This window comes from Varroa jacobsoni, unplaced genomic scaffold, assembly GCF_002532875.2.
Source record: "Varroa jacobsoni isolate VJ856 unplaced genomic scaffold, vjacob_1.0 scaffold_833, whole genome shotgun sequence".
Lineage (NCBI taxonomy): Eukaryota > Metazoa > Arthropoda > Arachnida > Mesostigmata > Varroidae > Varroa > Varroa jacobsoni.
This window is the reverse complement of record NW_019213735.1, coordinates 31,955-42,251: the sequence shown is the minus strand read 5'-3', so window position 1 is coordinate 42,251 and position 10,297 is coordinate 31,955. Positions and strand designations below refer to the sequence as shown.

The 10,297-nt window shown below is 43.3% G+C and overlaps 1 protein-coding gene and 1 long non-coding RNA gene across 5 annotated transcripts in view; one reads left to right on the top strand and one right to left on the bottom strand.

The window, feature by feature from the left end:
* Positions 1-9,501, bottom strand: part of LOC111264216 (uncharacterized) — an 18,907-nt gene extending 9,406 nt beyond the window's left edge. The window contains exons 1-2 of one of the 3 annotated variants that reach the window (XR_015312613.1): positions 8,868-9,501; positions 2,439-2,476 (exon numbers count right to left, since the gene is read on the bottom strand). This is a non-coding gene — a long non-coding RNA (uncharacterized LOC111264216). Of the gene's footprint in view, positions 1-2,438; positions 2,477-3,263; positions 3,491-3,510; positions 3,611-8,867 lie in introns of those variants that run through there. The other 2 variants (XR_015312614.1, XR_015312612.1) reach the window with 2 other exon arrangements.
* LOC111264215 (uncharacterized) overlaps positions 1-10,297 on the top strand; it is a 48,647-nt gene that overhangs the window by 14,102 nt on the left and 24,248 nt on the right. The gene's annotated exons all lie outside the window — the stretch shown is intronic.

The following is a 10,297-nucleotide window of genomic DNA, read 5'->3' as shown; positions in this document are numbered from 1 at the left end:
TAGCTAGCTAGCTAGCTAGCTAGCACCGATCAGTAGATTCTCATCCGGCCGAAATCGATAAGGCAGACCGAAAAGTGAATAAAAAACAACAGAAGCGATGGACGACGAGTCTGGAACATATATACGCGCAAAAATTCATACGTGTTAGACAATCGCGGCGGGATTGACGGTAATAATTGCGTTCCCACGGAGTACCTTGTCTAGTAGGCCGTCAGCGACACGAGCGTGTTTTTTGCTTGTGTCTGTTAGTGCGTTTGATGCTTATGACGCTGGTAGTATTTGTTAGGGTAACGACGATGGCCTGTACGCGCATCGATTCATGACTATAATGAATATCGACGTACCTGTGTATGGGGATGAGGGAAAAATGTCTCGAGCGAGTAAAAAGTTTAAAGATCGCCTACTCATACATAGCTAAATGCATGCAACGACAGACGATACCATTCTATTGATAGTGCCGATGCGAACCATATCGAGTAGGAAAAGCAAGGCCAGCCTGATGGCCTGAACAATGGCCACGACTAGTAGCGAGCACTTCTTCTTTTTTACTAGGAGTTCTTTTCGAAAATCAGCGTAGTGTACACGCAGGTACTTACAGACAAAGGCGAATGCGATGTGTTTCAACGACGCTGACAAAGCAAACGAAAGCAATATATCAATTGAAATAAAATTTGATTATCTAACGATAACAATGGTACGGTTCAAATCGATCCTTATCGATATGACCGCATACGATTTAGATGCATATGTAATACTTCCAGATCTAGAACGCTAGAATATTTTATTTATTGAGGTCATGGTCTCCAGTTGCCATTGGGTCCTCGATTTGTCAACTAAGTGGGTTAATCATACTGCGGACTGCGCGTTGAATTGTGTACGTACGTTTTTTTGGAAAAATACTTCCAGCACACAGAACGCTTATGATCCAAAATAACAATAATTAATCTCCCGTTAATCTGAATTTGTGATTCTACTATTTCGTATGTTGATCTAACGTATGCTTCCGTTCGTTTTGAGCGATAAAAAGCATGACACTTGGCAGGTGTGAGCAGACCTAGGTCACTTAAAGGTCTCGTTTCGCGTCAAAGTGTTCTGATAAATTGACTAGATTTCGTTCTACTGGCCCACGCTTAGTTAGTGTCGTAAGCATGCAGAAGGGAAAATGACAGTGGCGAAATGCAGAAACGAGCGCACCACAACCGTAGGCCACTGTTCGAGCGTCCTTAGTCAGTACTTCAATGTCCAACCCTTTACCCATTATTGCCATAACGTATTCAATGTCTGTCGAACCAACGAGCGTCAGATTATTTTTCTAATTTAGAGCTTATCACTTCCTGCGCTGCTGGCGCCCTCTCGATATGACCGGTTTCCTACAAGCGCCGGTTCATTTCCTCTCGCAATTTTCTAATGGACGATTACTCATATCTTGTTAATTGTTTTTCGCTTAACGCCTTGGAAAGAAGCGTTTTTGCTATTTCTATTAATTTACGAATCGTCCGATGCATCTCAGCATTCACACTTGAGCGAAACTCGTCCATTTGTCTCCTTCTGCAGCTTTCTATTGCTGTTTACATAGACAGTCAGGAACGATAGGTCCAATATCCGCCTTCGGTCGGACCAGGTACAGCGGCCATTAATTTTCATTTGGTCTCTCGGGCCTCATTTATCAACATTTGTTGAGTGAACTTTGCCAGTTAAGTCGACGTTGGACGGTCCGCCGCTCGCTGCGTCCTCTTCGCTCGGTCCCTCTTCTCCACCTATAGGACATCTTCCAAGGGATTCCCTCGGCTCATTGCGCGATTAATATGCTGTAACTATGAATCCGAACGATTCGGATTAGAGACGGCGTGCAACCTAGCATACTTGTCTATAGAATCGTTTTATATTACAATTGTTGAAATTTGCCGCAGTCTTATGTCGTTCGTTTTTTTTCCGTTCTCGGCGACGTTATTTCGGCAATAATGGAGCGAAGAGCAACGACCGAAGACGTATCTGCCTTAATAATAATCGTCCCTCCATCATTTCAGAATATCGACTACATACATGTTCGTGAAGTGTCTACATAATAACGATAGTCATAAATATGGCTGACGCATACACACGTATAGGGTGCATCTTATAAACATTTATAATGTCGTTGAATAAGATTTCGATGGCCACTGGTATCTAATCATGATATAGTTGCAATGGCAGTGAACCGTTAGTTCAGAGATAACGTTCGGATCTGACCATCTGAAATATTCTGCCATCCGATCAGTTTAATTCGTTTATCTTCTATCTCTTGCGCCTATTAGTTATGTTTAAATATTCCATTGTAATAACCTGAACAGTTATCAATGATCTATTAGCAATATAAATTCAAGTAATATTTGACGGGACAAGAAACGAGCATCAACCGAAACGTTATAAAGGATACATAAATCATTTTTAAGGCTTACTTTGGCAGTAGCGGCCTGAGAACTGCAACAAGCACGGCCTGAAAGTACAAGCAAAGCGAAATACGGCCAACAGTGTAATATAGGCACAAAGTTAGTCGGATATTCTCGAGAGCCACAGTTCGGTGACGGTGGCCACAGTGCATATACATTATTATTATCGTTTATTGATAAACAACAAAGACGCCGCTAAGTAACGCCTGGGTAGAAAAGAGAAGGTCTAATAGTTAGCACGAACTTGTAGCATATATACAGGTGTGTATATATAGAATAAGTGGGGTCACGAAAGCAACGCCGTGTACACGTGGTCGAGTGAGCTTGTTCAGAGAAAGCTACCTTCAGACAGAACCAAACTGGCCGACTGAATAGAGCATGTGCTGGACTGCGACTATAGTACCCCCCTTTCAATATCAATAGCGCAAGTAAGGGGAGTCAACGTACAACGTATTTTCATAGGATGACACAACTTAGCCAGCAATGACGACACTCGGCCAAAAAGCACGGATAACTTTTTTTTTTTTTTTTCTAAGAAGCACAAAATGCAAGACATTGTCGTGCTGTTGGATAAAATGCTCTCATGTTGATAGCAATAGCATTATTAAGTCTCGACCACACGGATATGCAGAAGCATGCAAGGTTCAATGTAATCGCAAACCCCGGTCGAATTTATGGACGACAAAAGCGACGACCAAAATGAATTGTTGTGGCCCACTCTAACATCTATAATGTGTGTATAAACATTACTCCTCGATACGTGTTATGTACGTTAATATCTCAAGATACTAATGTGCATAACAAGCAAATATATGCACGTACTGTATCACGTACCTGTACGCATGCATACACATAATTGATTCGCAGGAATGAACCTTTCACAATTATCCACCCCACAATTACATAGCTATAACTGTCTTTAGTCATATTGAAACACTTGATCTATTTCAATATATAAAATTAGACACGAACATTGTAGATAAAGCGTCTCTAATACATTCGAAAAAAAAAAAAACCAATAGGAAAGTCAGAAAGAGACGGGCTGATCTGTAGAACCAAACAAAAGGTAGCAACGACATACATTCTGACACACGCCAGCTGCAACACCGAACGGTATCTCGTACCCGGCTAGACGCTACACAACCGAAGGTGTATCAGCAGATCTGAGCGTTGTCAGATATTCGTCCGTAGACCGATAATCACACCTGCTGTGTCTGGAATGTCTATTTCACTGATTGCTCACATTTCGATTCTTTCTAGCCTCTCCTATGTCTCGCCGTCGTAGACTTACACCGAATAAGGACCCGCAAAGGCGCGCGGACGGTAGGGCCTGCGCGGTTAGTTTGTCAGGCTCCTGCTGCGAGCGTTGTGGTCGCCGCTGACACTCGTAGTAGCTATATGACGGCCAGCCTCATATAAATGTTTGCATATTGCATCAGCGACATTTTCGCTGGCGACTCAATGGACGCATGGAAGGCGTCGGCGAGCTTTAACAGAAGCAAAAAATGTCCGAATTCTATTCACGATTGTTGTTTTTGCTGTTTGTAATATTTGAATATTCGTTCGAGGGAGAAAGGAACCATGAGACAACCATGCGTTTGACTAGCTTTTTCCCTGTTGCCTGCGTCTTGCGTGCGTGCCACCGTTTCGGTTTCTGTTAATCCACTTCCTTCGACAAATACTTATATTACCTTTTTTTTTTCGAATCGTTTAGTCAATAATAAACTGAAGCTCTCGTTGGACAGAAAACAAGGAGCCGACGGACGGCAAAAACACCGAGGCGTTTAGTGGACATCTGTGCGTAAATTAAATGGTTACGGCGCCTCGGTTCTACATGTTATAATCACTGAAGCCACAGAAGAAGCCAATGAAAGCAGCTTGGTAAGAGGCCCACAATATTTTTAATTGTATGGGAGTATAACTGTAAGGTCGGTCTTTTAAGAGCACTTACGTACGATCAGGAGCATAAGTACGACCGGCGAAAGCAGTAAGCGGCTGACTAAAAAGAGACCGCAGGCCAAATTCGGCCACGAAAATCAATATGTCGGGATCTCCCAAAAGGATTTTTCTTCTTGCCTACATGTGTATGTGCAAGCTAATTGTCTGCTGAAGACAAACCGTAAACCAAAATTAAACCCACAACGTGGCCGGTCAAGCAGTCCTGATGAACAGAGGCTAACAAGATACAAGGCCTGCGTTTCCGACCGCTTCTCAATTACCGCCACAATGAACGGCGTTTGTGAGCACTTTATTACTTGTGTTTGGCCAGGACATCCACGTTCGATCTCACTATCTGCGCCAGCGTCGCCCCGAAGTTGTCGAGTCAGCAGGCTCATTCACGCTTTATAATTGAGTGGCGTCGCTCGGTGCCTATGCCCCTTCAGGTGAATAGCTTACAGAATGCCGACAGTCTGTTACATTGAATAACGCTTTGTGTCGCGGTATACGGAATGAGCCGGGAACGCTGCAGACGTGTAGCTAAACTTCCTCTGTGTCAGGCAACTGTATTATCGAATATTGAGCTGTTTTTGTTTCCACGCTGGCGTACCGAATGATTGAACGGCTTCCAATGACTGGAGGTGGGACGTCACCGGACAGGGAGGCTGGACATTGAGCGAGGCGATAGAACATAATTCTATTTCTTCTGCTGCCGCTAACGGTCAAGAAATAATTTTACAAGTAAGCGCGGTTCTGTTGATGGCTATAACAGGGCTTGGTTGGTCCAATATTATTTCATAGTAATAATAGTAACAATTGAGCATGTCCCTTGTCCAATAAATGCACAGTAATTCGTACATACTCAGTCCAAATAAAGCTCCTACAGATGGCGCTTGTGTAGCAACTTACACTCATGAATGCAACTGGAACAAATGAACATGACAATTTTCGAAAAGTAAGTTAACATCTGAAACCTGATTGTTGACGATAATGGATGAATTACTTTTCCAGATCAAGCGGATGCAGTCATAAAATGGTGCAGATGGATACAATGGGCCGAGGCTAACTTCTCCAGCAAGTAGCCGTCAATGGTCGCAGCAAGTAGCCGTTTGATCAGTGTTGGGATCGTTTAAGAATCCCTAACCTATAGCTCGGCTTCCACATGAGGCCATATTCTCGAACTGGCAAACCTATTCAACGAGACTCGCGAAAAAAAATAGGACTAAGAAAGTTGACCCAGCTTAATCTCCAAAATGTTCAACATCCGTCAAAGCCCCCCCCCCATGAGATAGTGATTCTTTGTAGATGTTTTCTGCTGTAAATAATCAATTGCATTGTGGTGAAAAATGCCAGTCCTAAATATATAGCTGATACCCCAAGAAAGCCGTGTGCTATTTAATCAGATCAGTGGTAACGAGTGTGTAGAGAGCTTGATAATCGTGGTCATTATTTCATTGTCGCTATTATCGGTGGAGGGCTTCCACTGACTGTTCAGAAAACAACAAATATAAAGGAATGCAGATGAATGCTTTTTATATACAGCCAGTTTTTGTCTGCTAGATGTCAGCCAATCTCAGCGCGCCGGTCCTTACGGGTTCCTATGTGTGGAATTTCTTTTTCGGAGAAGCAACATAAAGTCCAAATCGAAGATAGCAGCCCCTCGAACGGTTACTAGCTCGCATTAACAAGTCAAAAATATCTTAAATTTGAGCTACTTCCTTTAAGCTGTATCAATATCGATCCTCTTTAGGACATTCGCATTCGTTAAAAGTATCGATTTTTCAGTAATCCAAGCGGCGACCCTATAATGGGAAAGGGGAAACAAGTAAGCCCATCGACATAATGTCATTGCTTTGGTTGACCCACATAGTCTAGGACCGTGTGGGCATCAAGGCTCTGTATTGCGCCTATTTTCGGGCCATCTCGGCTTGCCTTAGCCCAGCAAACCCGAATTCGGCTGGACACAGAATCTCGCGCGAGATCTCTTACATTCGCGGAACTTCGACGCAGCATTCGTGATTTCCGCGTTCATCCGTTTGTCGTTTGGCGGCTTTTTTTGTACTTTCTTGCCGCCGACATCCGCGAACAGCTAACCGACCCGTCAGGAACAACATTGGTGTCAACGAAGGTCGAAGTTACCTTTTTCTCGAAGATTGTTTTGCGGCGAGACGAGACGCGATGAGGCTCCGGGGTGAGAGGTATTTGCGCGCGCGCGCGCGCCGGCGGGCGCGCGCGCGCACTCGCTCCTTCACACGGCCAGACATTGTAGTGGTTGTATTGCCGCTTGATAACGAGACGGTTAAAAAAATGTTAGCAAATAAATGACGCCTCAATGCATTTAGCAAAAGCTAAGCGACCAAACAGCAAGCATGGCGGGGGAATCTCCGAATGGAGATTAGAAGTTGGCCATATTAATATAAAACCCTGTGGAAACGTTCAGCATCGACTAAGAGTGACATTCACGACAACAATAACAGATATCAGCAGCCGCTGATGCGGCATCGTCATCTAAATGCATCTAACATATTGCCGGAATGCGGCGTCACCGGCAGACAAACGGACTCAGCAAGCGCCCGCTAACAGGTGACAGGGTTCACGGAATGAACAGAAGGCAAAAAGCAGAGTAATGATCCGGCATTATTTTAGTCATCGCTGGCACTAAAGAATCAGCTATCGGCGAAGATTCGATTCCGTTCTCCGTTCAGAGTGGGCAGTTGAAACGAACATGGCGGAGTGGTGGCGTGTGTGTGTGTGTAGCCGCCGTTATTCAGCTAACAGCGGAAGCAGCAGCAGCAGCAGGGAACAAAAAAAAAAACAAAGATAAAAGCAAAACGGCCAATACCAATCAACGAAGAAAGCGCGACGAAAAGCAGTGTCGAGATATCCTCACGCTGACATTTAACACACGGCTAAGGAATTGCAGCAAAGAGACGAAAGACAGAGCGAGATCGCATAGGAAGAAATGCGGATGCTAATGATGACACGAATGGAGAAAGAAGACTGTCCTCCACTCTTTGTCTTTGTATCGATGGCGGGATCACTTCGCATAGCAGCGATTCATTCGGCTGGGTTTGATGCAACAGACGGATGGATATAGCTAGATAAAACTGATTTATATATAGTGTGACCAATGAGATTAATTCGTAGAATGATTTGTGGGATATTTATTAGCGGGAAGCACACTGACCTGAGCAGGCACAGCTCTTCAATTGGGCCTCGTACCCCCCTGCCCCTGCCCCTCTCCTGTCACGTATGGGACAATCGGCATTGTAGCAAATAGCCTGGATGAAATAATAGCTATGGTCGACTATGCAGCAGTACTATTATAGTAGTAGCCATTGTTACTGTATGGAAGTAAGGCTCAATGAAGGACTCGGGTCGTGTTGCGGCCGAAAGCGGCTGGACGTTGTTTACCTCTTCATTAGGCGGAGCTGCTAGCATTGAAAAGTGAAATATCTCATCTGTCTGCTTGCAGTAGCTATCCATTAGACTTGATGGCATTTAGGTCGATAAGAATAAGAAAGCGGTCTGAAATAATCACTCAGTAAGGCACTCTAGATGTTTGTAACTGGAAATTATTATTATTATTAGAGAGAATATGGTTGTTGATCTTCTATATCTAGTCATATCATGTAGTTGGCTGATAAAAACATGGCGCCGTAAATGCGCCATAATACATTCCGGTCTCCTGAATCCCATGAATATCCACAGAAACGAAGATGGCGTACTAAAGAAATGGTGGGCCAATTATCACCGTGGCTTTCGATTGTCGAGAATAGTTGATGCGATTAAACGGTAACTGTCCAGATTCCACAACAGTCATAGGCTATATAAGTTGACTGTTGAAAACAGTATGTGTTCATAGTCGTAGCCGAGATTAGGGCCTGCAAGGAGATTATATAGCGGCACTAAAATCAAACTGTGGTTTGAGCGTCAGATCGGATTAGTCGAAGTCGATACAGGCGGCGATATACGTTCTTCTATTGTGACAATCAGCTACGATTTTGGGTGGCTTCCATGTCGCAAAGATTCGACATTTTTTCCGTAGAATATCAGTGATATTTCCATGGAAAGCCTAAACAACAACGATAAGGTCGCTAGGTTGAATAGGCCAGCTGTCCATGTAGAAGACGTGGTAACAAGCAAGCAATTAGGTTATCGCGAACTGGATCAGGCGAGTGTTTTCTGTAGCAAAATGAAAAGCTCCTGAAGCTACGAAATAGTAGCCTCGGTTTTCGAGATATACAGATGTTCTAATGTTACCCTGTTGATGTGTGTCTATTTACTCTGTTGCTCTATAAAAAAAAAAAAAGTCGCCTTTCGGCTGTAAGATTCAACTTTGTATGACCGGTGCTGTGAACTAGAAGACGTTGCACTTATCGGCGCTATCAATCATCTCCCTTTGACTTATAATCGACCCTATTTCCCCTTCTTTTGTAGCGTCTTAAATACGACTTCATTTTCGTTATGGGTTTAGTGTTGAATTTGCAGCTTACAGACCTCCAAAGCGATGCCATAAATCTCTCAGCTCAGCGTATCCAACTGCTAAAATGTCTTCTTCAAACGCATGTGTCGTTTGACTGCCGTCTTCTACAAGAGCATCGCGTAGAGCTGGCAGGCTGGATCTACCCTTCGACAGAAGAGTTGCCACAAATCGACAGTATCAAAAAGTTATAGCTCTGAAAGTAGCTCTCGGGAAGTATCCTCTGAAAGGAGTGGGACAGTTAAATGTTGTAAAAATGTTACAAAATCTGACACTTAAACAAAGAAGGGAAGGCGGCTGATAGAATCCAGGGTAGATAGAACTGTCTGTTTTCAGTCGCCAGCATTTGTGTTCAATAGATACGTACATCGTAACAAAAACACAATAAAAGGACCTGAACAATGTCGGTTATTTTGTCTACTAAATCTTGTTCTCCACCTTATCATGGACAGATGTGTCAGCAAAAAATGAAGATGAATCTATAAGCTAAACACCATGGTAATAAAGCACCGCCATGTGACCTTCAGGGTGATCCAATACAAATAAAGGTAATATAATAAAGGAACAGCCTTTACGTGATACAGGAGTGTCGTGAATATCTTAACATGTACGTGGTCTCTCACAAGGACGAAGTGTAAAACATACGTTTGAACCATCTAAGGTTATGACATATTAAAATTACATACATTTCCAGCTCTATTTGGGGATATCGTAGCGCCAAGCAGACGTATATGCTAAAAATAAACTCGGTGCAGCATGGGTATTTTGTAGAAAATGGGGGGCACCAGGGTTCCGTAATACGGTGAATCAGAAACGGTTAATCGTCGACGCTCGAAATATGGTATATATCCTCGGGAATAGACGATCAAGTACTTCAAGTAAGTAAAGTGGGGTTTATATAAAATAAATAGCTGACTGGTTAGATAATTCCCAGAGTTTGGAATCATGTTGCAGTAATGATATACAATATTTTTTCGGTTCTTTCGGTTTCTTTTCTTCTTGAAAATAGTTACGGCTGCTTAAGACCACTACCAAGATCACTCTCCGTGGTTCTAGACGCCAATGGCATTTTTGAAGTTAAACAAATTATACGAACGTTAGCTAGAAATCGGTCTCAAATCGATGAGCTTGTCATGTAAAAAGGTCTCAGACTTACGGAAAGTAAGCCTACCACTTGTTATCCATGCGTCATAGAACTTGTGGCTTAATTCCGTTGCTTCTGGACCTGATCTCAACGCTATAATACAAGTTGACCTGTTACTTTTATCGCTGTCATGTAAGATATGTGGTGCGGCCACAGCTGAATCATCGTTAGTGAGCATCTGACGCTTATGAAGTGAAGCGGCGGAACGGGGGAGGTGAAGTCCGAGGCATCGTGCACACACAGGTTGTTTCATATAATTCATAGCGAATTCACTCGATTGGCAATGTTGGAGCCGATATCTAC